The 27,104-nt window shown below is 44.0% G+C and overlaps 1 protein-coding gene across 1 annotated transcript in view; it reads left to right on the forward strand.

Moving 5' to 3' along the window:
• Positions 1–27,104, forward strand: part of PPP1R16B (protein phosphatase 1 regulatory subunit 16B) — a 91,410-nt gene that overhangs the window by 1,138 nt on the left and 63,168 nt on the right.

Raw genomic sequence — 27,104 nt, forward strand, 5'->3', positions numbered from 1 at the left:
TCTCCCCACCAAGAGCTTAATACTCATAGGATCTGGCATTTCATAAAGCTCTCCTCTGCGCCAGACTCCATGCCTGGCACCCTCTGAATGCTGTTCCGTGTATTTCTTATATGTAGCCTTTGCTGTAGTCATAAATGGTGTAGCAGGATGGACTCCGAAGTGAGACTACCTGAGTCTAAAACTGGCTTTGTCAGTTCCCTGTGTGGGCTTGACAAGCAGACAAGCCGCTTCTTCTCTCTGTACTTTGTTTCCACCTCTGTAAAATGGGGCTAATAAGAAAATCTACTTTAAGGGCTTGCTGTGAACATTAAGTTAGAAAATCCCTGTGAAGTCCTTAAACATGGTCCCTTATGCTGAGAAAGTGATTAGTAGTGTTTTATTTAGTATATTTTATTTACATTATCAGAGGATGTCCATAAAGTCTGAAAACATAGATAGAGACAATGTTGCCTGGGATATTTTCAATCTGTAAAGTGAATGAGTAAATAAATATAAACAAACATGTGTTTCCAATTTTTTTTTTTTTTAAATGGAGTCTTGCTCTGTCACTCAGCCAGGAGTGTAGCGATGTGATTGCGGCTCACTGTAACCTCTGCCTCCCGGGCTCAAGAAATTCTCTTGCCTCAGCCGGCCAAGTAGCTGAGATCACAAACATACATCACGACACTCAGCTTTTTTTTTTTTTTTTTAGTAGAGATGGGATTTTGCCATGTCAGCCAGCCTGGTCTGGAAATCTTGACCTCAGGTGATCCACCTGCCTTGGCCTCCCAAAGTGCTGGGATTACAGGCATGAGTCACCTGTGCCTGGCTGGTTCCAGGTTTTATGGATACCTTGTACTTGCCGTATTTAATTTAGTTATATTATTATTGTGTCTCATGAGCTAGATATCATGATCTGTTCCCTGGACAGTGCTTTAAGAGCCATGTATAATAACACCCATTTTACATATGGGGGAACTGAAATAGAGAGGTTCAGAACCTTGACCAAGGTGGCAGACTGGGATCAGAACCGCCAGTGTCCAAGCTCTTGTCACTGCCCTCATGGCCTTGTAGGTTTGCTTCCCATTGTAAAAATGAATGGAGGATCCACAGTTTAACCACAGCCCCCTTCCCTGGGTTTATTCGGAGGCAGTCTCGCCTGCTCATTGTGCAGCCAGGGTCTGTACACCTCCTGTTCCCCTGGGTCCCTTGGCCCATCCCTGCATAATAAACCTTTCTGGCTGTCCCTGGAGAAGCCTGACCGTGCTTCCTGGGTCCCTGCACACACCTTCTAGTCAATGAGAGAACAGAGAGGTGGTGACACTTGCAGCCCAAGAGGGTGCTGGGTTTTAGTCACCTTGCTCTTCAGGTTCTAGAACCCTCTCAGAAGCATAAGTCCACTTCCACCTAGCTGCAGAGGGCTCTAGGAAATGAGCCGAGAGGCATCCCTAGAACCACTCTGCTGGGAGCTGCTCCGCTGAGAGCCTGAGGTGAGCAGCCCTGGGGAGACAGGGGTGAAATCTCGGGCTTGGGGACATGGCCCCAAGGCTCCTTCCCACGTGCGGTTTGCCGAGTGATGCGGCAGCCCTATCCCCACGCAGTGGGTGGCTTGTCATGATGTCTAATTTTTGTTGGGGGCGGAAGTTCATCAGCTCTTCTCTCACCCTACGTTATTAACGCCCTTCTTCCCTGACAAAGCCCCATTGCCACTCCCTGAGGGGCTCTGTGCACTGGCTGCGACTTCAGAACATCCTCCCAGCCCCTTGCCAGCCCCTACCCCTTGCTGATGTCTTGTGTACTGGTTAGAAGGAGCACTGGGCTGGGAATGGAGGGAACAGAGCCCTGCTGCCCTGTCTATGACTTTGAGCAGCTTGTTCCACCTCTGTGGGTTCAATTGTTTTGTTTGTTTTTGTTTTTGTTTTTGAGAATAAGTCTCATTCTGTCGCCCAGGCTGGAGTACAGTGGCACCATCTCAGCTCACAGCAACCTCTGCCTCCTGGGTTCAAGCAGTTCTCCTCTTGAACCCAGTAGGTTCAAGTAGCTACTTGAATCGCAAGTAGCTGGGATTACAGTCATGCGCCACCATACCCAGCTAATTTTGCATTTTTAGTAGAGATGGGGTCTTGCCATGTTGGCCAGGCTGGTCTTAAACTCCTGACCTCAAGGGATCCACACCTTGGCCTCCCAAAGTGCTGGGATTACAGGCGTGAGCCACTGTGTTCAGTATTTTAATCTGTAAAATCAGGTTTTGAAAGCTTACCCTCAAGAAGGTATGGCAAGACTTAGATAAGGTCCTGGATGTGACAGTTCTTTGAAAAGTTACCCTAAGACTTGTACCAGCGTGGTGATAACAACCTTTATCTTTGTTTTGTTGAATGCTTTTCAGAACCTAAACATGCAAAAATACATTCTTCTTGTAAAAAATCAATCAACTTAGAAGTGTACAAAGTAAAAAGTCCTTTCCGTACCTCCCTTCCTCCCTCTCTCCTTCCTCTCTTTCTTTCCTTCTTTTCATCCATCCATTATTACTGTTGTTAGTTTGATGCTTTTTTTTTTCCAGGTATTTTTCTCATTTACCTATGCAGTTGTGGACTTAAGAGAAATATAAAGCCAGATTTCTTTTTTAAAGTTTTTACATAAGTGACAATATCCCAGATACATTATTCTGCAATTTTCTTTTGTTCCCGCCCAACAGTATCTCTTAGAGATATTTCCATGCCAGAACATGTACAGTACAGATCTGTGCCATTCTTTGTAACTGCTGTGTAGTATTCCATAGTATGGATTCACCAGAACTAGCTCCTTATTGATGTAGATTTTTCCAGTAGCTTTACTTTTGCCACAGTGAATGTTTCATGTACATGTGCCAATGTTTATCTAGAACAGATGTGGCGAAATGAAAGAGATGGATCTGAAGGTATTGAATTTGAATGAGAAAAGTGCTAGACCCCATGGGTGAGTCCCTCTGTCTCTAGGGGCAGCCAAGTGAGGGGCAGGGGGCAGAACACTGTGCTCTGTGGCAGGCTCTGGGGTTGGCCTTGGGGTCCACAGGTGCCTAGGTTTGAATGAGGGGTGTGAGGCTGCCATCAGTCAGCCCTTGACCTCCCTGGGCTATGCTTAGCTTCCTGGCAGCACTACAGAGCCTGCTGCTTCCAGCAGGCTGGGAATGGCTGCTTCTTGCTGGTGGAGCTGGTGTTTGGGAGGCTGCCGGGGTGTTAGCTCACAGTGGCGTGGGAGCGTGGGGCAGCAGTTCCCCCGCTCCCCTGAGCTCACAGCAGCCTCTGAGTCAACCTCCCCCACCTGCCTGGGGAATGTGAGTTGTTCCCAGAGAAAGGCAGGCTGGGAACTCACTGAGTTTTGTCCTCTGATCCTATATTGCCTTTAGGCTAGTGTCCTTGCTCTTGGACCTGCCTGGGCCCTATGCTCACTGCTCTCACTGTATCACCCTCTGTCCCAGGCAGTGCCAGCTCCACCCAGATCCTCCCATAACCCCTGTGATATCTTACCTCCACACCTTTGTATATGCAATTCCATCTGTCTGGGACACTCTTCCTGTAACTAACTCCTGTAACCCTCAGCTTTGAGTCTGGCGTTACCTCTGGAGAGCCATCCATGAGCCTTTTCTGCACTCCCACCCCATCACTGGTTAAAGCAGCAACTCAATACATAGCTGATGTTTACTGAGAAACAGTGTAGTGACATGGCTAGGAGCACAGACCCTGCAGTTTGTCCTCCAGGATTCAAATCCAGGCTCTACCATTTACTAGCTGTGCATCCTTGGGAAAGTTACTTTATTTCTCGGTGCCTCCGTTTCCCCATCTGTAAAAATGAGGATGATAATGTACCTGCTTCATAAAGTTGTTGGGGGGTTAAATTAAGTTGATAAATGTTGAAGTGGTATGGTAAGAGCTATACAAGTGATATAAATTGTTGTTATTCTACATTTACATAACCTATTATTACAATATATTCTGATTGTCATCATTGTTATTATTTATCAGGTACTTTGTACCAGGCAGCTTGCCTTATACATGGTATCTCGGTTAATCCTCACAGCAACTCTCTGAGGTTAGAGAGTAAAAACCCATTTTTAAAAAATAGCTTGGAGTTCAGTTTACATATTATAAAATTTGCCCACTTTAAGTGTACAATTCAATGATTTTCAGTAAATTTACAGAGTTGTACATCCATCAGCCACAATCCATTTGTAAAACATTTCCATTGGTGGATGGATTGGCTCACACCTGTAATCCTGGCACTTTGGGAGGCCAAGGTAGAGGATCGCTTAAGCCCAGAAGTTCTAGACCAGCCTGGAAAGCCTGTCTGTATTGAAAAAAAAAAAAAAGCCAGGCATGGTGGCATATGCCTGTGGTCCCAGCGAGTTGGAGGGCTTTGGCAGGAGGATTGCTTGAGTCCAGGAGGTTAAAGCTGCAGTGAGCCATGATCGAACCACTGCACTCCAGCCTGGGTGACAGAGCAAGACCCCATCTCAAAAACAAACAGAAAGCATTTTCATCATCCCAAAAAGAAGCCTCTTGCCCATGTGCAGTGACTCCTGGTTCCCAGCCCCAGGCAACCATAATCTACTTTCTGCCTATATAGATTTGCCTTTTCTGGACATATTATTACACGGAATCATATAATATATGATCTTTATGGTTGGCTTCTTTCATTCAGAATACTGCTTTCAAGGTTCATTCTCGGTGTGGTATCGTATATCAGAGCTTAATTCCCTTTCATTGCTCTGTAGGATTCTATTGTATAGATATACCACATTTTGTTTATCTGTTCACCAGTAGGTGAACATTTGGATTATTTCTGTTTTGGGGTATGAGGAATAATGCTAGTAAGCACATTTGGGTACAAGTCTTTGTGTGGATATACATTTTCATTTTTCTTGGATTGTTACCTAGGAATAGAATTGTTGGATCATATGGTAAATTATGTTTAACATTTTTTTTTTTTTTTTGAGGCAGAGTCTCACTCTGTTGCCCAGGCTGGTGTGCAGTGGCAAAATCTCAGCTCACAGCAACCTCCAACTCCCTGGTTCTCCTGCCTCAGCCTCCCGAGTAGCTGGGATTACAGGCACATACCATCATGTCCAGCTAATTTTTGTGTTTTTAGTAGAGATGGGGGTCTCACCATGTTGGCCAGGATGGTCTTGAATTCCTGACCTCATGATCCGCCCACTTCGACCTCCCAAAGTGCTGGGATTACAGACGTGAGACACTATGCCTGGTATATGTTTAACTTGTATTTTTTTCCTCTGAAATACTTTGTTCACATGTGGTTTTCTATGTTTAACTTTTTAAGAAGCTGCTGTACGGTCTTACAAAATGGCTTCACTATGTTAATTCTCATCCCCCATTTTACAGATGATAAATCTGAAGCCCAGAGACTAAGTCACTTGCCAAGGTGTCACAGGTTTCAAGTGTCTGTCAGACCAGGACTCAAACCCAGATCAGTTGTCTCTGAAGCCCATGCATTTAACCACCAGGCAGTCTTGAACTTCCTGCTTTTGTTTTCACTAGAAAACAAGAGAGCCCTCAGTTGCAGTTCTGATCTGTGTTTGTTTTGGCCTTAGGCATCCTGGTGTTTCTGCTGGCCTCTTGGGCCCTTTGGTTTGGAGGCCCCCAGATATAACTTCTTTCTAGGGCCACAACAGCCCAGCCTCCCTTGAAACCATCAAATTTATGTTAAGTTGTTGGAGACTTCTGTTTTTCTCTCAGAATGTGTAGGGTTTTCTTTATGGAAATTCTCATTCAAAAAATGTTTGAGTGATTCTTCTGTACTCTAAATTTAACTCTTATTAAATTTAATGATTTTTCTCACTGTAAAGGTTTTCAAACTCTTTTTTAAGCAGTGGAAACTTTTCTTTTAATGAGATATTATGCAGAAACCCAATATGTAAAACAAAGGAAGGAGATGTTCTGACTGAAGAGAAGTGGGTGGGGGTACCCACTCATCCCTGCCACCTGCAACCCCAGTCCCCCACCCCCAGGCACAGCTCTGGACACCTAGGCCCTGCCGCCCCCCACCTTAAACCATTGGCTTATCTACAAGAACTAGCTCTGACTTTCACTTTTGGTGATTTTGAAAAGGGAAGTTTCTTTTCTTCTAATTATATATTTTTTAAAAGCCCCATTTTTTTTCTTTATATATATTTTTTATGTACTTTAGGTTCTGGGGTACATGTGCAGATCACGCAGGATTGTTGCATAGGTACCTACATGGCAATGTGGTTTGCTGCCTCCATCCCCCTGTCACCTATATCTGGCATTTCTCCCCATGTTATCCCTCTCCAACCTCCCTACCCCCTGCTGTCCCTCCCCTAGTCCCCCCCAACAGACCCCACTGTGTGATGCTCTCCTCCCTGTGTCTATGTGTGCTCATTGTTCAACACTTGGCTATGAGTGAGAACATGTGGTATTTGATTTTCTGTTCTTGTGTCAGTTTGCTGGGAATGATGGTTTCCAGATTCATCCATGTCCCTACAAATGACACGAGCTCATCATTTTTTATGGCTGCATAGTATTCCATGGTGTATATGTGCCACATTTTCCCTGACCAGTCTATCATTGATGGGCATTTGGATTGGTTCCAGGTCTTTGCTATTGTAAACAGTGCTGCAATGAACATACGTGTGCATGTGTCTTTATAATAGAACGATTTATAATCCTTTGGATATATACCCAGTAATGAGATTGCTGGGTCAAATGGAATTTCTATTTCTAGATCCTTGAGGAATCACCACACTGTCTTCCACAATGGTTGAACTAGTTTACACTCCCACCAACAGTGTAAAAGTGTTTCTATTTCTCCACATCCTCTCCAGCATCTGTTGCCTCCAGATTTTTTAATGATCGCCATTCTAACTGGCGTGAGATGGTATCTCAGTGTGGTTTTGATATGCATTTCTCTAATGACCAGTGATGATGAGCATTTCTTCATATGTTTGTCGGCCTCATATATGTCTTCTTTTGAAAAGTGTCTGTTCATGTCCTTTGCTCACTTTTGAATGGGTTTGTTTTTTTCTTGTAAATCTGTTTTAGTTCTTTGTAGATTGTGTATATTAGCCCTTTGTCAGATGTGTAGATTGCAAAAATTTTTTTCCCATTCTGTTGGTTGCCGGTTCACTCTAATGATTGTTTCTTTTGCTGTACAGAAGCTCTGGAGTTTAATTAGATCCCATTTGTCTATTTTGGCTTTTGTTGCCAATGCTTTTGGTGTTTTAGTCATGAAGTCCTTGCCTATGCCTATGTCCTGAATGGTTTTGCCTAGGTTTTCTTCTAGGGTTTTTATGGTGTTAGGTCTTATGTTTAAGTCTTTAATCCATCTGGAGTTGATTTTAGTGTAAGGTGTCAGGAAGGGGTCCAGTTCTGTTTTCTGCACATGAAAAAGCCCCATTCTTGTTATAGAAACTTTTAGAAGTACAGAAAAAAAAGAAGCATTAAGAAGAAGATAAAATCACCCATACTCCCACTGAACAGCAACAACCATTGATAGTATTTTGGTATTGTTGTGTCAGGCAGTGTCCTGGAAGGAAACAAATGGTGATTTTACATGCGGAGATTTCAGGAAAGTTTGATCAAGGGCAGTTTGTAAAGGGTTTAGGGAAGTGACCCTCAAACTTTTAGGTCTCAGAGCCCCTTTACATTCTTAAAACCTGATAACTCCTAAGAGTGTTAGTTTAACTGGGTTCTGTCTACCCATATTAACTGTATTCGAAATTTAAATGGAAGCATTAAATATTTATTCATTCATTAAATCAGAATGATAAACTCATTATATATTGACTAACTATCTACTTCTGCATAGCAGATGAGCTCAAAATTTAACAGCTTAAAACAAAAAACATTTACTGCCTCACACAATTTCTGTGGCTCAGAGATCCAGAGCAGCTTAACTGGGCAGTGGCAGTTCAGGATCTCTCATAAGGTTGCAGTCACTTCAGAATTTACCTGGGGCTGGAGAATCTACTTCCAAGATGGCTCACTGGCCTGATTTTTGGCAGCAGGCCACAGTTCCCCGCCATATAACAGTCTCTATAGGACAGCTTGAGTTTTCTCTCAGCATGGCAGGTGGCTTTTTTCAGAGTGAGTGATCCAAGAGATAAAGAAAGCCACAATGCCTTTATGACCTCACACTGGAAATCACATACCGTCACTTCTACCATCTTCTATTCATGAGAAATGACTCACTAGGTCCAGCCCACACTCAAGGGGTAGGGAATTAAGCTCCATCTTTTAAAGAGAGAAGAATTTGTGGACATGTTTTTAAAACCACCACATGTTAACATAAATATTTTTATAAAAAAAATGATATTTTTCAAAGCAAAAAAAAAGCAGTGAGGAGAGTAGCCTTGTTTTATATTTTGCGAATCTTTCAAAGATCTGACTTAACGGAAGACAGTTGGAGTCTCTTATCTGCTTCTGCCTTCAATCTGTTGTGATATGTTATTTTGGTTGAAGTAAATAAAGAACATCTTATGTAGTTGGAAAAGGGAAGAAATATTTTAATTGCTTTTTCAGATATTGTGAATATTCTTTGATACTACATCTAAACTCAACAAGTAGTAGTTTCTTAAAGGTTAGTTCCAGTGTGGAATCTGAAGCCATATCAATTTACATCAAAATCCACTGGACTGTCTTGCATTTTGGATGATTCTTTTACCCATGTGTACTTTTTTTTTTAAATGTAATGTATCGGATCTGTTAGAAAATATAGGTTCACTGAGTTACACAGATCTTCCAAACGTTGACATATTGCTTTATACAATATAAGAAAATATATAGTTTCAACACCAATCTTGCCATACAATTCTTCAAGAACTGGGAAACTGTAAGTTCATGGTAGCTATAAAAGTTTTCTAAAATTTGGATTTTTGCTTAAAAGTTCGAATTCTATCAGTTGTAACAAATGCTGTCTATGTTGAGAAGATCCATTTGCTTTTTTTAGGAAAAAAAAAAAGCCTGTTAAATATTCAAGTCTGAATAACCATTGTTTGCTAGACATCCTTTAAGTGAAAATAGTGCTCCATGAGAGAAGAGGCTAGCTTAGTACACAACTTAAAAAAATGACTCAAGTAATGCAGATGGAAATAATGGTTATTCTTTTTGTGAACTTCCCATTTTGTAATACAGAATATTAAAAGGACATGTACTCAAGGATTGAGGTTTCATAAAATTAATACATTTTACTGCTTTATCAAGGACATTTTTAAGGGAAACTGGTATTGATTTTTTTCTTTTGATTGCACATACAAAGCAGTGAATATGGTGATTACTAGTACAGCTGGGTGCCACTAAGTTAATTCTTTTAAAGCAACAGTAGTTTTACCCACCATTGCTTTTACATCATCAGTGCAAATGTCAACACAGTGGAAAAATGCAAATGATTTCTTAGTGTTACTATGAAAATAGTTTTGATCTTTTACTACCCTGAAAGGATCTAGGGAACCACTTTTAGAACGACTGGTTTATGGGATAAATAAGGAATAGGGCAATAACCTGGGATAGGAAAAGTGGGGAGATCTTACCACCCACCCCCACCCCAGGGCCTGAAGGAGACAAGGAAATGGAACCTATGGAACCTAAAGAAGGTACCATATGGAGAAGGCTGCCTAACAGGAGCAGTGGCTGCCACTCCATGCCCCTGCCATTCTGGTGCTTTCAGTGACAAATCTAACCAGAAAGCAGAATGCAAGGAAGCCTTCGATGTAGTCCAAGTCAGGTGCTGAGTTCCTCAGGCACAAAAGGAAGATCTAGAGGAACAGATGGGGCAGAGTGAGCCCAGCTGTCTTCAACCCTTTGGATCTACGCACAAACAAGGAGTGAGTTTGTGTGCATTTAAAAAGCAACTTTTAGGGCCAATTGTGGTGGCTCATGCTTGTAATCGTAGAGCTTTGGGAGGCTGAGGAAGGGGGATTGCTTGAACCAGGAGTTCAAGACTGCAGTGAGCTGTGATGGTGCCACTGCACTCCAGCCTAAGTGACAGAGCAAGACTCTGTCCCTAAAAAATAAACAAATAAATAAAAATGTAAAAGTAAAAACAAATTTTACCCTAACATTCACTTGTGAATTCTGCAAAATTAGTCATTTGCTAGAGCTGTGGTATCAGGGAGAGCCTGTCTGAGGAGGTGATTTGGGCTGAGACCTGAATGCGGAGGAGTCTGGAGGACATGTACAAAGGATGTGTGATGGGAATGGGCTTGGCTTGTTTGAAGACAGCAGAAAGATGGGAGGTGGAAGGGTAGGGGGAGGAGGTAGTCTGGGGGAGAGCACACTGCCCTTAGAAGACGGGAGTTGGTTGTGATGAAAAGCCACTGGTGGTTTTGAAAGGGGAATCATATGATGAGATATAGATTTTGAATTAGGGATGGATTTTCCGGTTGCTGAGTGTAGAATAGATTGTAGGAGTCTATTTTCACAGGGCCATGAGGGGAGCAGGGAGGCTCGTGAGAAGCTGTCACAGTAGCCTTGGTGAGAGCCTATGGTGGTCACTGGGCGTTGCAGAAATGAGAAGATGGAGCCCACAGGACTTCTGTATTGAGTGACGAAGGAGGGACTCAGTGATGACTCGGGTTTTTGGCTTGAACACCTAGATGGATGACAGTGCCATGTTTTGAGACTTGGAAGATCAGAGTAGGAGGGAGGTGGGGATTTGGAAAGAAGTGAGTTCTGTAGGACTGTCCAAGTTGACATGTCCTTTTAGCATCTGCCTGGAGATCCTGAAGAGGCAGATGAATATGTGAGTCTGGAGCTCAGGGAGATATCAGGGATGGTTACAGTACTTGGGAAATCATCACATGATATGAGTGCAGACTTTTCAAAGCTATGGGACTGTATGAGGTCATTTAGGAAGCAAGTGTAGTTGGAGCAAAGAAGGGAACACTAGAGAAAGCCCTGGGACACCTCAATAGCTGCATGTTGACACAAGAAGAAGAGAACAAAGAAGACCAGAATCATCTACTCAGAAGGTAGAAAGAAAACTAGGAATAGTGTGGCATCTCAGGAGCCTGGAAGAAAGAACTGTTGGCTCTATCAAATGCTGTTGAGAGGTTGAATATTTTGTTTTGTCTTTACACACTCTTTGGAAAAAGAGATTTCTAATGATAACCTTATATATCCTGTCTGGATGTTCCATAATTTATGCAACTACTTCCTTATTATTGTATTTTGAGGCCATTCTCAATTTTTGCTACTATAAATTATACTGTGGTGAATATTAATGTATAAAATTATTTGGTTGGCCAGGCGCAATGGCTCATGCCTGTAAATCCCAGCACTTTGAGAGGCCGAGAAGGGAGGATCGCTTGAGCCTAGGAGTTTGAGACTAACCTAGGTAACATAGTGAACTCCATATCTATACAAAATTTTAAAAATTATCCAGGTGTGGTGACGTGTGCCTGTGGTCTTAGCTACTTGGGGGGCAGAGGTGGGAGGAACTCTTGAGCCCAGGAGGTCGAGGCTGCAGTAAGCCATGATTGTGGCCCTGCACTCCAGCCCAGGTGATAAACTGAGACCCTGTCTCCAAAAAACTAACTAAATAAAATTAAAAAGTATTTGGCCATAGCTTTGATTATTTACTAGGTAGATTCCTAGAAGTTCATTGGTTTTGAGGACTTGATAAAAACCACTCCTTTGGCAATTAGAGAGGTTGCATCAGCTGTGTTGTATCCATCCCTGATATCTCCCCTACCTCACCACTCCCTGCCACATCAATGCTGGATGATGACATTGAAAACACTCCTTTGCTGATATATTTGATATAAGGAAAATAGTCCTGTTGTCTTAATTTGACTAAAATTGAGACATTGAAGGTTTAATACCTATTCATAAGCTTACTGGTCTCCTCTCTCCTTCTTTGAGTTGTCTAGTTTGTTGATTTTTTTGTTGTTGTTGTTTTTGAGATGGAGTCTCACTGTCACCCAGGCTGGAGTGCAATGGTGCGATCTCAGCTTACTGCAGCCTCCGCCTCCCATGTTCAAGCAATTCTCCTGCCTCGGCCTCCCCAATAGCTAGGATTACAGGCGCCTGCCACCACCCCAGGTAATTTTTGTATTTTTAGTAGAGATGGGGTTTCACCATGTTGGCCAGGCTGGTCTCGAACTCCTGACCTCAGGTGATCCGCCTGCCTTGGCCTCCCAAAGTGCTGAGATTTCAGGCATGAGCCACTGGACCTGAACTATTTGTCCATTTTTCCTACTAGTGTGCTTTTTATTGGTTTCAACAATTGTGTGTGTGTATGTTTGTGTGTGTGAGAGGAGACAGGGAGAAGGAGTGAAAGTGAGAGAATGACATTGGAGGGAGAGATGCCAACCCTTTGTTTTCATGTATGGTTCGTATATTTTCTGCAGTGTGTGTATGTGTTTGCTTTAACGTTATGTTTATAGTAAGTTTTTTATGTCTTAGAGTTCTTATTTTTTGTATAGTCAAACGTAATGATACTTGATTTCTTTTTTAAAAATCATCTTATTTTTTGCTTTTACCCCTAAGGAGGGACCAAAAAACTATGGCCTGAAGGGCAAATCTTCCCACTGTCTGTTTTTGTAAATAAAGTTTTATTAGAACACAGCCATGCCCACTCATTTGCATATTATCTATGGCTGCTTTCACATTACAATGGCAGAGCTGAGTTGTAACAAAGACCATATAGCCTGCAAAGATGAAAATATTTACTCTCTGGCCCTTTACAGAAGTTTATGGGCTCTTGCTCTAAAATGTTTCCTCATCTAGTGATGTATATTAAACCTATGTTTTCTTCTAGGGGGCCTTATTTAAATAAATATGTAATATTTCTGAAATTCATTTTAGTATAGAGTTCTAAATGAAAATCTGCATATATTTTGTTTCCAAAGCATTATCAATTATCCCAACATTCGTTCCTTTCCCACAAGTTTGTGAGGCCACCCTTGTACTCTAGAGCTTCATCTGTAATGAAGGGTAACTCTCCAAGATGTCTATTCTGTTCCAGCCATCTGTTTTGGTGCCAGTTACACACTGCTTTGATCCTTGTAGCTTTATATTGTGGCTTAATGTGTGATAAAAGCAAGTTTTTCCTCAGATTGCTCTTCTTTTTCAAAATGTCCATGGTTATTTTCAGCTGTTCACATAATATTTAGGACTATTTGGTCTGGTTTTCCCGCCAAACCTCAAAAATAGATTTCTCCAAAGCTTTGCAGGGACATGGATGGAGCTGGAGGCCATTGTCCTTAGCAAACTAACACAGTGACAGAAAACCAAATACTGCATGTTCTCACTTATGAGTGGGAGCTAAATGATGAAAACACGTGGACACATAGAGGGGGACAACACACACTGGACCGTATTGGAGGGTGGAGGGTGGGAGGAGGGAGAAGATCAGAAAGAATAACTAATGGGTACTGGGCTTAATACCTGGGGAATGAAACAATCTGTACAACAAACTCCCATGACACAAGTATACCTACATAGCAAACCTATGCTTGTACCCCTGAACTTAAAAGTATTTTTAAAATTTAATTAATTAATTAATTAATTAGGACAACACTGGTATGTTTACCGTGCTGAGTTTTTCTAAGCAGGCAAATGGCCCATGTCTCTGTTAAACATGTATTCTTTCATGTCCTTTAGGAAAGCTGTAGGATTTTTTTGTTTTTCATGTAAATCCCGTTTAATGTTCTAAAAGGAGGGCTTTGGGTTTTGTACAGTGATGTTATACAAAGCCAATTTACTGAATTCACCTTAGTCTCAGTTTTTCAGTGAGTTATCTTGGGGGTTTCTATATAGAAGAGAACATTATTTGCAGATGATAAGGTTGTCTGATCATTCCAGTGTTTCAGTGGGCCTGGAGATCTGAGTCCTATCCATATGCTATTCTCTCTCTCCTTCTCTCCAGGCTAACTACTTTTGTTCCTTTTGCTATTCTTTTATGACATGTGGCTTTGAGATTTGTGAACGTGCTCTGCTTTGTCTACACTCTTCCTAAAGTCTGATCTGGCTCACTCTAGAGCGAATGGAACTGTCACTTTCCTCATTCTGGTTGAGTTTTCCTGTTAGTATGGCTTGAGTTTCCATTTGCTTTTTGGGTAGCTGCTGTTGACTCATATTGAATTTATAAAAAAACAAATCCCCCAAGTCAGTTTCCCATTAATGAAGCTACATTTTCCCCACCCCGATTTTTTTAAAAAGTATTTGTTGAAGCATAATCATCAGACAGAAAAGGGTAAAACTAGTTGTCTTTTCATATGCTGAGCATACCCATGTAACTAATCAGCACTCAGATCAAGAAACAGAACATTATCAATACCCAATACCCAAAAGCCTTCCTGGACACATAGTTGATTTTTAACATTGAGGTGAAGCTCTACATTTATCTTGTTGAGTTTTGAGCCCAATTATCTACCTGCTCAGATAATTTTGGATTCTTGAATGTTAGGACTTTTGTGTCACCAGTGACAAAAACTCAAATTAATAAGGTTAGCAAAATAGTGTTCGTGTAGTGGAGAAGTTCAAAGATAGCACAGCTTCAGGCACATGTGGATACACAGACTACCAAGAAATGTCTCTGAGAAGATGACTATCAGCAGCTTGAAATATATATTCTAAATCATTATGGTAACCTCAATAAGAATAATTTCTTTTCCCAGAAGTGTCCCAGGCTCAACAACCAGAATGGAACCTCATTGGCTATGAGGTCAATTCCCGAGTCAATTGCAATGGCTAGATCAGGGAAGCAGGACTGTGATTGGTCTGATTGGAGCCATATGTCCTCTCCTAGAGTCTGCTTCTCCCAAACACTGGTCTGACACTTGGGATTATGTTGTACCTACCCACTCCCCCCAAAATATTGGGATGCCATTGACAGAAGGAGGGAGAATGGATACTGGCCAGGACATAATTAAATGTATCCACCTCAAATGAAATATTTACCAGCAGTTTCTACTCCATGTCATTCATAAATGCAATGAGCATTTGCCTTCTAGACCAGAATTGTCTAACAGAAAATTTTTCCCATGATGGAAATGTGCTGTCCAACATGATAGCTGCTAAAGTTTTGATTGTATTTAGGTAGAAATAATTTAATTAGTCAACTGTGGCTAGGCTAGAGGCTGCTGACTCAGAAACACAGTCCTAAGCCATTATCCAAATCCCTGCTAAAAATGTTGAATAGGGACCAGTATGGTAACTCAGCCTGTTAATCCCAGCACTTTGGGAGGCTGAGGTGGGCGGATCACCTGAGGTCAGGAGTTCGAGACCAGCCTAGCCAATATGGCGAAACCCCGTCTCTACTAAAAAATACAAAAAATAGCCAGGTGTGGTGGTGGGTGCCTGTAGTCCCAGGTACTCAGGAGGCTGAGGCAGGAGAATTGCTTGAACCCAGGAAGTGGAGGCTGCAGTGAGCTGAGATCATGCCAATGCACTCCAGCCTGGGCAACAGAACAAGACTCCATCTCAAAAAAAAAAATATTGAATAGGTCATGGGCAGAGATGGAGCCTAGGGCCACACCCTTGGAGACCTTTCCCAGATTAATGTATCAAAGTCAATCATTACCCATTTGAAATAGTTGTGTAACTAAAATGAACTTAACTACACTGTTATTTGCGGTTGGTATGTGGGGACAGTAGCAGGAGTCTCTACTATTTAAAAAAAAAAAAAAAAGAGCTGGCCAGGCGTGGTGGCTCATGCCTGTAATCCCAGCACTTTGAGAGGCCAAGGTGAGCAGATCACTAGGTCAGGAGTTCGAGACCAGGCTGGCCAACATGGGGAAACCCAGTCTCCACTAAAAATACAAAAATTAGCCGGGCTTGGTGGTGCATGCCTGTAATCTCAGCTACTCGGGAGGCTGAGGCAGTAGAATCACTTGACTCCAAGAGGCAGAGGTTGCAGTGAGTCGAGATCGCACCACTGCACTCCGGCCTGGGTGACAGAGCAAGACAACATCTCAGAAAAAAAAGCCATCTTTTCCTACAAAACTCGGAAGACAATTTCTCTCTGAGGGTTAATGTGATGGATCAGTGTAGCAATTCATGTGCAGACATTTATGGAACACAGTCTGGACATTATCAGGCTGGCATTGGTGGTTCGATAGTGAACAAAACAAACTGGGCAAGGCCGCCTTGGAGCTCAGAGTCTAGCAAAGTCACTGTGAGGAGAGTATAGTATTAACATGCTTAACAATGGGTGATGTTATTATAAAGAAGGCCTTGCCTGGCATGGTGGCTCACACCTGTAATCCCAGCACTTTGGGAGGCCAAGGCAGAAGAATCACTTGAGGCTAAGAGTTCGAGACCACCCTGGTCAACATAGTGAGACTCTATCTCTACAAAAAAAAAAAATAGCCAGGCATGGTGTTATGGGCCTGTAATCCTAGCTGCTTGGGAGGCTGAGGCAGGAGAATCGCTGAAGCCCATGTGGGCAAGGCTGCAGTAAGTCAGAGTTGTGGTACTGCACTCTGCCCTGTCTCTGGAAAAAAAAACAAAAAAAGGCCTTGTCAAGAACAGATGCTAGAAAAAGGGGGCAATCTGATTATGGAAAAAGGAGACTTCAACCATCTTGGTGATCTTGGCGTAATCATTAAACATGATTATGTACCTCCTTACAAACCTTCTGATTATAATTTGGCACCCCAGCCAGGTCTGCCTACAAGCATAGAATGAGTTGACCATGCTTAACTGAATTTCAAGTATGCAAGGCAATTATTCTCCTGTGATCCTGGCATTGTGTTTTTATGCAATAGCCTGATAAACTTGGATAGTATGAGATTGCTCTTGGGAGAAGAAACTGCTGTTGGTAGGCTGGTCAACCATGGTCGATCAATCACCAAGGTGATACCATCATGGGGATCTTGGGGAGATTTAACCAGTTGGAACTCCCTTGGAACCTCCTCCAAATCAAAGCTCAGTGACACTCAACCAGCATTTCCCCAGGGTGTTAATAACGAGATTTATGAGAAACTTGTCAAGTGCTCAATGGAGTCCAGACATTTTCTATCTTTGAAATTTCTCAGTGTAGTGAACCCATTGAGAAGATAGATGAGGCATTGCTGGCATGATTGCTTCTTGCTTGGCTTCTAGGGACCACTGTTTCTTTCTTTTCTTTCTTTCCTTTTCCTTCCCCTCCCTCCCTCCCTCCCTCCCTCCCTCCCTCCGTCCCTCCCTCCCTTCCCTTTCTCACTCTATCACCCAGGCTGGAGTACAGTGGTATGATCTCAGCTCACTGCAACCTCCACCTCAGGGGTTCAAGCGATTCTCCTGCTTCAGTCCCACCACCATGCTCAGCTAATTTTTGTAGTTTTAGTGGAGACTGGGTTTCACCATGTCGGCCATGCTGGTCTCGATCTCCTGACCTCAGGTGATCCGTCCCCCTCGGCCTCCCAAAGTGCTGGGATTACAGGCATGAGCCACTGCGCCCAGCCCCACTGTTTCCTTTCTAATGGAGTGAGAAAATGGTATTTCTGTCAAAGAAACTCATGAGCCTCTTTAAATGCATGGACTTCAGGCCCTTCTCTCAATAATCCCGAAAGCTGGAGCATCACATGGAGGAACGCTGGGGTTTGAAAAACAGGAATGTTCCAGAATCTTCTCAGAGTATTACATTTTCCAACACAACAATCCCATGTTTGTATGAACAAACAGAGCTAGTCCCACTGGCCTCATCCTTTGTCTACCATGTTGGGCTGAGGAAGTTGCATGCAGAGCAGAGGTGAAAACTAAGAAAGGAGATACAAGAAACATGCTGAGTAGGGGAGAGGGAAATGGTACCTCTGTCAGTTATGCCGGAAAAGCTAAATGAAACCCAAATATTGATGGAGGTGTTAGGGTTTTCAGTCTTTCAAGAGAAGCTCAGGACACAGGCTTTTTGGCTTGAGGGCCCCACATGTCCTGGGCACCACAAAAGTAATAGTGGCAGTCTACCAGGTAAATCAGTGTCAAGAGCTAGGCTGTAATCACTTGCCTTTTGTTGCATTACAAACCACTCTTGAAACTCCTAGTGGACTGAAACAACAACTTATTTCTCAATGATTCTTTGGCTTGACTGGGCACTCTTTCTACTGGTCTTGCCTGGGCAGTTCTTCTGCTGGTTTTGCCTGGGGCTCACTCATGAGGCTACAGGTAGCTGCTGGGTCAGCCAGTGTCTGGGGCTTAGCTGGGATGACCGGGCCTCTCTCTCCATGTGGTCCTTCATCCGGCATGATGGTCTCCCGGTTCTAAGAAGGTAAGCTCCAGCGCACAAGTATTTACCCAGCCTTTGCCTGCATCATGCTTGCTGATGTCTCATTGGCTAAAATGGATCACGTGGCCAAGCTCAGCGTTAGTGTAGGAAGCGTCTGTACAAGCGCATGGGTACTGAAAGGCATGATTCATTGGGAGCCATTGTTATAATCTACTACACATTCTAGATTTTGCTTTGCTTTAGACTGGAATTCTAACAACTCAGTGTGATAACCCTGGGCATGTCATGTTGCTCAAACACTGTAATTGGCTATTGATGTCCCTGGAATGTCTGAGATGTATGGGGTGGACCAAATACTGCCTCTCTCTGGGAACCCCGGACTTTGGATTGAGAATGCCTAGTGTATAGTTGACATTGACTCTAAAACTCTGTGGCATTCAGAATTCAGCCTGGGCAATGGCGCGTGTGCTGATTTAATTTTATTGCCTATTAGCTACATAGCCACAACATTATGTGATTTTGTAATATTATGTTGAACCTTCAATAATTGGGGTTAAAGTCTGGATCAATGTTGAAACAGAAACAGGAACAGAAAAATAATCATCAGCCAGATGGAAGAAATTATTAGTTCACAAATGCAGTGCGCTCAGTAATAAAATCTTTCAAAATGTGGATGACATAGGTGCAGTCAACTATAACGAGGCCTTCGGTGGAAAGCTTGGGAAGCTCTGCAGAGATGCAGTGACCTTGAAGGTTAAGAACGTGGAGTCAGACAAAACTCAATTTTGATCTCTATTTGACCTTGGGCAAGTTGCTTAACATCTTTTGGACTCAGATTCCTCATCTGTAAAGTGGAGAGAATGATGCGGGGAAAGGAGAGGGGAGGGTCACCATGAAGATTCATAGAAATAAAGGATGGACAGTGGACGTGGTCAGTGCAGCTGCTACTATCATCTACCAGTAGCCTCAGTTACAATAAGCCAGAGGCAAGATGAACATCTCTTCCTTTTTCTTTCTAATTATTCTGCTCACTCCCATTGCCGTAACTACTCCCATTTTCTCTGTCTCTGTTTACTCAGTGGCAGCCTTCTATCAGTCTGTCACATAAGAGTATTCTTATTGTAGTCATTTACACTTTAGTATGAATGAATCAGCACTTTTTTGCAGCAATTTTCATTGGAAGCCAGTGGGAAGTGAAAGGCTTTGGCCACCCCATATAATATATGACTTAAAGCCTGCTTGCAATAAAGAGCCCTTTCAGAATCTCTAAAAGAAAAAACCCTCCTCCTGAAGAACTTCTGAGACCATAGACCTCATAGTGCTCAGCTTTTCCTGGTTCCCAGGTGTCATCTCTGAAGGCAGCCATGAATATCTGTTTTAGTTGACTTGAGCCATTTGAATGTTGAAAACCCATCTTAATAACAAAAGCTCTTTGAAGGGACCCTAATTAACTTCTTTAAATTGCTTTCCTTAACCTTTTGGAATTAATGTAATCTGTTCCCTTGTTATAAAAAAAAAAAAAAAAAACCTAGGATACTTCATAAAACTTCTCCCAAGTTGCTTGGCACCTAACATTTTGTCAAGGAGACATGGTGGCCAACCTTCCCCTGAATGGGTTCGGTTTCTATATAGTCATTCTTTCCGGCTCATGACTTTCTTCTCCATTTGCTGCCCACGGACGCTGAAAATAACTTGTTTTCTGGCAAGCTTGGGATGAGATTCCTTATGATTTAATCAGATCCATAATGAAGCTCTCCCAGCTTTCAGGAGAAAACATCCTGAACTGCAGGGCTGGTTAAGGGCAGGGCCCTGATGAAAGGGAGGAGCCCACTGCCTGAGCTGCACACTTGGAGCCAGCAGAGCTGCCACAGGGCCATGCCACCCACCCAGTGGGGTGCCCCACTGTGGCTGAGATTCCTGGTAGTGCTCCAGGGTTTGTACCATGTGAGCTCTGCCTTCTCACTCCCTGTAGCCCAGACTAAAGTCCTCAAGATAATAGGCAGGACATCCCATCTGTAAATACCAGCAGCTTGATCCAGGAAGAGACAATTTCCTACACACACACACACACACACACACACACAGAGAGAGAGAGAGAGAGAGAGGAGGAGGAGAGGAGGAGGGAGAGAGAGAGAGAGAGAGGGAGGGAGAGAGAGAGAGAGAGAGAGAGACCAAGATAGACTGGACTTGCCCTGGCTGAAGCCAGGATTCACTTGATTGTTCCAAACTGATGTTAAATTAGAAGATAATAACTCTAGATACGAGAACAAGCTGGGGGTGGCAGAGTAGCTGGGTAATGAGGGAGCATCTGAGTAGGTGACAGAGAATTGGATAATGAAGAGGCAGGTAAGGTGATGAGAAATAGCCAGGGCGAGAGGGAGTAGCCAGGCAATAAGGGAGTAGCTGGAGAATGGGAGAGTAACTTGATGACGAAGGCCAGGCACAAAGTGGGAGTTAATGCAGTGGGGCAACAGAAGACAGCCCCAGACCTGGGGTAGAGGCTATTCTGCCCTGTTCCAGTTGCCTTCATTTTGCTACTTCCCTAGGTCTTGCTGATGAGAAATAAACTTATCCTAAGTCTGTACCAGTTAGCTGGAATCTGGGCTGTTGTAAGCTGTTGGGGTGAAGCTCTCTGGGAGCAAGGCTGAAGTTGGAGCAGTAGCAGGTAGGTGTGGTGAGTGTGTTTCCTTGAGGAAAGGGCTCTCTCTTCTCTTAGCTCCTCAAAGGATGGTGAGGTTGCCTGCTAGAGGTCCTGGTACAACTCACACCTGAGCCCCAACTTCCCCATCATCACCTTCATCCTTCTCTCGACCAGTTTTTTACTGGACAACTTGAGCACCAGGAATTGTGCTAAAAATCTTTCTATGCATCAACTCATTGCATCCTCTCAACAGCTCTATAAAATAGGAACCATTAGTAACCCCATCTTACAGGTGGATAAACTGAGGCTTAAAAAGTCTAACAACTTGCCCATGTAAGAGGCATAGCCAGGATTGTCTGACTTCAGAATCTGTCCTCTAAGCCTTATGCCACAGTCATGTTGACCCCTACGTGGAGCATTTCTCTTCAAAAGCTCACCCCTACCCATTCACTATTTAACAGCACTTAGCAAGGTCTGGGCTTAGAGTGAAAGCTCAGGTAGGGTGTCCTGGTTGGGTAAGGAGTCTGAGAAACAATTCAAATGCTCATGTTCCCCACCTATGGTGGGCATGGCCACTCAGCTGCCCTTTTCCAGACCCATTGCCTGTGAGGTCTATTGGATAAAGTCACAGTTTAGAATCAGTCTTCCCCAGGGTGCACCCACCACTGGCAATCAGACCTCATTTGCACTGAGACATTTATAGTCCATGGTGAATTTCCATTATCTATATAGAATGAGACATAGAAACAGAAGGCTCCTGGGTTTAGGAAGTTTCTTCTTCTCTCTTCTGTCTGACAGCCATCCTTTCCAGCATGTCTTGGGACAGATGCCATGTCAAGGATCATACCCAGATGACATTTTCAGAAACATCTTATAGCTCTAGGTACTTGGAAAATATTGTATAATTCCAGGCTTTATAATTTTAATTTAAAAAATTTATGTTTGGATCCTGAAGAGCCTAACTGTATTCCTTATTTTATGAAAGCAGTGCGATCGCATTTCATTGGTGACGTGGTCCTTTATTTAATAAGCTGCTGGCTCCAAGATAAGCCATCCACTCCAGGAGGTTTTTGATTGATAAAATTGTTTTGCACTTAAAGGAGCTTAAGGTTAAGCACTAATTAATGGAAGGGGGTTGGATTTTATATAGATAGATTGGTAGGTAGGTTTGGGGACATGTCAAATACACCATCTTTGTCTCTGCAGCTGAAAATATATTTTTAAAGCCCACACAACTCTGTAGATTTCTTAAAGCTCCATTTTTGGCAAGTATATTCCAGTCTTGGTGTGCTCTGGTTAATAAGCAGCTTCTGACTCATGGCACTCGGCAATGACTGATGGTTGCATTGACCCAAGTATTTCTCAGGATGACACAACCGATGTGGTCAAAATCCCGCAGGTGTTTTGAGCCCACCAGTCTTTCTTGGTGGACATGGCTTGAGAACCTCAGTTGAGCACTAGGACACTATCTGATCTCAGGCTGCCAGAAAAAATACTATAGACTGGGTGGCATAAATGATAGAAATATATTTCCTTACAGTCTAGAAGCCAGAAGTCCAGGAACAAGGTGCCAGAATGGTTGGCTCTCTTCCTGGCTTTCCACCTTTTCACTATTTCCTCACCTGGTGGTGGTTTGGGGAAAGAGAGAGTCTCTGGTGTCTCTTTTAAGGACACTGATCCCATCATGGGGGCCCCCATCATGACTGCATCTAAAATTATCTCCCAAAAGTCCCATCTCCAAATTCCATCACATTGGGGATAGGGCTTCAATGTATGAATTTGCGAGAAACACAGAGTAGTCCATAGCAGGCACTTTCTGTGGTTGGGCAAGAGAGCTGGCTTCTTTGATATCCCTGGGGTTCCCTGTGATGCTGGAGAAACTGATGGATTCTCCAGAAGGGTCAGGGTGGACACAAAGGCCTCAAAAAGCTAGAAGCCCATTCCCGAAGCCTGGCTGCATTGAAGGAAAGTTCACTGCTGATCGGAAGAGCTGTGGGGTCTTCAGATCCTGCCAGAACACAGGACATATCATTTTGCAGGGGAGAACCCTGGTCTTTGAAAACTTCCTGGTGGAGAGGAAAGGAAAGGAGGCAGAGGAAAGGACCAACCCTGATTTATTGGGTAAATATTAATAAATGAATGTACCTAGTGTTTCCCATGCTCTTCTGGCGATGAGATTGGAGGAAGGGGTTATGATTCAGACCCATAACACTCTGGAGAGGGCAGTAGGCTTGTTTACCAAATCCCTGATGCTACCCAGAGAGGTGCCCAGGAACTTGAAGCAAGTAGGGATGTAGAAGGAACCTGTGTTATTACGGAGGTATCCTGGTTCTCTGTTGTCACATAAAAGAAAACCATTCCTGGCCAAGAGTGGTGGCTCATGTCTGTAACCCCAGCACTTTAAGAGGCCAAGGTGGGCGGATCACCCGAGGTCAGGAGTTCAAGACCAGCCTGCCCAACATGTTGAAACCTTGTCTCTACTAAAAATACAAAAAATCAGCCAGGCGTGGTGGTAGGTGCCTGTAATCCCAGCTACTCTGGAGGCTGATGCAGGAGAATCGCTTGAACCCGGGAGGCAGAGATTGCAACACTGCACTCCAGCCTGGACAACAAGAGTGAAACTCTGTCTCACCAAAAAAAAGCCAACAACAAAAAGCCATTCTAAAATTTAGCTACTTAAATTATCTCTCATGGGTCAGGGGTTCAGATGGAGCACAGAGGGGAATATCTGTCTCTGCTCCACAATATCCGGAGCCTCAGTTAGAATGACTTAAACAGTCATCCTATAGTCCCAAGGCCTCCCCATGTAGCCGCTCCACCATGGTGGCCTTGGCAGAGTCAGACTTCTTAGACGACGGCTGTGAGCTCCAAGAGCAAATGTTCCAGGATCCAAGAAGCCGACAATCTCTTGAGACCTTGGAACAACTACCAAGATGAACCCCATTTAAGTGGAAGGGACGAAGACCCCACCTTCTGATGGCAGGAATTTGACAGTCACAATTGGGGCTGTCTTTAAACTGCCACAGGAGGTTACCTGCTGCAGCATTTTAAAGTTTACCTCTTGCTCACGTAACAGCCCAGCATGGGTATTCATGGTTACCTCAGCCTGTGGGTGGGGAATAGGGAGTGACTGCTAGTAAGGATGCATTTTTTTGCGGCGGGGTATGAAATGTTCTGAAATTGATTGTGGTGATGGTTGCACAACTCTGTGCATCGTTATGATGCACCATTGTGGTTGCACCATTCTGGTGATGGTTGCAACTCTGTGTAAACATCCTTCTTAGGCAGCTCTCTTCAACACAGTGACCCCGTACCCAGGCTCCTTCCATCCTATGGCTCTACCCTCTAGATCAGAGCTGTCTAATAGAAAAAGAATTCAAGCCACATATGTGACTTTATTTATTTATTTAGAGCCAGGCTCTTGCTCTGTTGCCTGGGCTGGGGTGCAGTGGCAAAATCATGGCTCATTGCAGTCTCAGACTCCTGGCCTCAAGCTGTCTTCCTACCTCAGCCTCCCAAGTAGCTAGGACTACAGGCACATGCCACCACACCTGGCTGGTTTTAAAATTTTTTGTAGGGACAGGGTCTCGATATGTTGCCCAGGCTGGTTTGAACTCCTGGCCTCAAGCAATTGTACCACCTCAGCCTCCCAATGTATTGGGGTTATAGGCATGAGCCACTGTGCCTAGCTAGTAATTTTTAAATGCACTAGTAGCTACATTTTTAAAAGGTAAAAAATAACCAGGTGAAATTAACTTTAATAATACATTTTATTTAATCCAATATATCCAAAATATCATTTCAACATGCAATCAATATGAAACTTATTAATGAGAGATTATACATTCTGGTTTTTTCATATGTAAAAAAATTATTTATTTATTTAGAGATGGAGTTTCACTCTTGTTGCCCAGGCTGGAGTGCAATGGTGCGATCTTGGCTCACTGCAACCTCTGACCCCCAGGTTCAAGTGACTCTCCTGCCTCAGCCTCCCGAGTAGCTGGGATTACAGGCAAGCGCCACCATGCCTGGCTAATTTTATATTTTAAGTAGAGACGGAGTTTCACCATGTTGGCCAGGCTGGTCTCAAACTCCTGACCTCAGGTGATCCTCCCACCTTGGCCTCCCAGAGTGCTGGGATTACAGGCGTGAGAGCCACCGCACCAGGCCTTTGTGTATGTTTTTGAAATCTGTTTGTATTGATGCATCACATGTTGATTCAGTTTAGGCACATTTCAAGTGTTGTGGTCACATGTGGCTCGTAGTCACCGTATGAAGCAGTATAGCCCTGGATCCTTAGAGTCCCTTCGTTCAGGTTGGAGGTGGGGATTACAGGGGAGGGATCTGCAGGCCAGATCTGCAGGTGGCAGGTTCTGCCCACGTTCCACTGACCAGAACCCAGACTGTGGTCACACCTTTGCAAGGGAGACTGGAACAGCATCTAGCCTTGCTCCCAGGAGGATAAGGAAGCAAGGTCTATTGAACACTCAGCAGAGTCTCTCCCTGCAGCTAGCAATTTTCTGTGCATCTACTATAGGCTAGTCAGCCTGGTTGGCAGGCTATACCTAGGCTTTGAGTAAGGTAGAAGAAGTTTGGCTTTATATACTGGTTTCCATTAACTCATAGTTCATACTCCTTAAAGTGGCTTCCAGGGTCTTGCATGCTAACTTGCTTCCCAGCGTTCCCAGGGGCTCCCTGCAGATCCCATTTGTACACTGTTACTCATGCCCTTCCTCCCACTGGGAGTATCCGTGTTCTCCTCCCGTCCTGTGCCCATCTTCCCTGACCCTCCCCCTTCCCTGGGTCTTCCTCAGTCTCTTATGCTCCCCTTTTATGCCCTGCACCATGTACAGACATACAGGCAGCATGAGTGGGGAAACATGCAGTTCAGAAGCAGTTGGACCTGGATTCCAGCCCCAGCTGTATGACACACCTGCTGTGTGACCCTGTCACACAGGAAAAGTCACTCAAAATGGGAATAACCAGAGCTATCTGGTGGGGTGTTGGCCCCTGCCTGTCCCAGTGCTGCCCAGCTGCAGGCCAAAGCCCAACTTGGTATTTGAGCTGGTTCTGACCTGGGCAGGTCCTAGAAGAGGGTGAGACCCCTTTCCACTGAGGGAGGTAGATTTAATCTTGCAATGAGACATCCTTGTCTATGAGATGCCTGGGAGGGCCAAGACTCCTGCATCCTTCCAAAGTGATGACTCCACCTGGAGGGCCAGGCTCTGCCTCAGGGTCATCATCCAGCTTTTAAAATGTTTGTCTAGAAGAATCTCGGTGTGGTTATGATAGGACCCTGACCTGTCAGTTTTCACCCTGGGATGGGACATCTTCATCCCCCCACCCTCCAGCCAACCTGTGCTAATCTCCTGTTGCCACTTGAGAACCCAGAAGGTGGCCCCTGGCCTGCTGCAGTTCTTCTTTTGCTTCTGGTCTCTTACTGGACTCGGGAGGCTGACACCAGCCCTGTCCAAACCCAGTCTCCTTGGAGGAGAAGTCCAAGTCCGGCCCACAGCTGTGTAGAGCACACCACCCAGTCTTGTTGCCTCCCATGCCTGGCTTCTTGCCCTTTCTCTAGGGGCAGGGCATGCTGGGCTGGCTGCCTGAAGCACCCAGAAAAGTTAGGAGGAGTGACCAGTGACCCTGAGCCTGTCCTCACTGCTCTGTTCAGAAGAGACAAGAACAATGTTAGCTTAGTGAGTTTGAACTGGGCTGGGTGCAGTGAAAATGCTGTAAGGCAGAAACTATAAGGCAAAGGATACTATTATATATCCATTTTATGGAAGAGAAAACTGAGGTACACAGAGGTTCAGAGACTTGCTCAGGTCTCACAGCTCCAAGTGGTCAAGTTGAATTTTGACTCTATGTCAAATGAATGCCCCCGACACAACCCTACTACCTAAAAACTAAAAGGAAGCTATGAAAGCAAATGTGGAGAGAATATAGCTAGTAGCTAGAGGTAATGTGAAGAGGCCCAAAGACTCAGAAATAAAATCACTGTCTGATCCTTTGTCCAGAAAATTCCTGATATAATGGATGGGCCTCTTCATCTCAAGAAACCCAGAGTCAGAGGCAGGAATAAGCAGGTCCTTGAGGAAATGAGGAATGGGATGAAGACGAGTGTTCGGGAGGGAGAGCATGGCAACAGGGGTGACTGTGGCCTGCCCTAGGGTGGGGAATGCAAAAGCAAGATCTTGGAGCTCTTGGGGGTTCCTTCCCTGCTCTTCTGCCCACCTCAGATTCCATCAGTTACGGCCTTTAGAGCCTGTCTGATCTCTGCCCTGCTTCCTGGCTCGCCCAGCCACTGCTTGTCACCAATTCAGCTTCC

The sequence above is a fragment of the Aotus nancymaae genome, unplaced genomic scaffold (genome assembly GCF_030222135.1).
Source record: "Aotus nancymaae isolate 86718 unplaced genomic scaffold, 86718_ANA_hifiasm-v0.15.2.pri h1tg000029l, whole genome shotgun sequence".
Lineage (NCBI taxonomy): Eukaryota > Metazoa > Chordata > Mammalia > Primates > Aotidae > Aotus > Aotus nancymaae.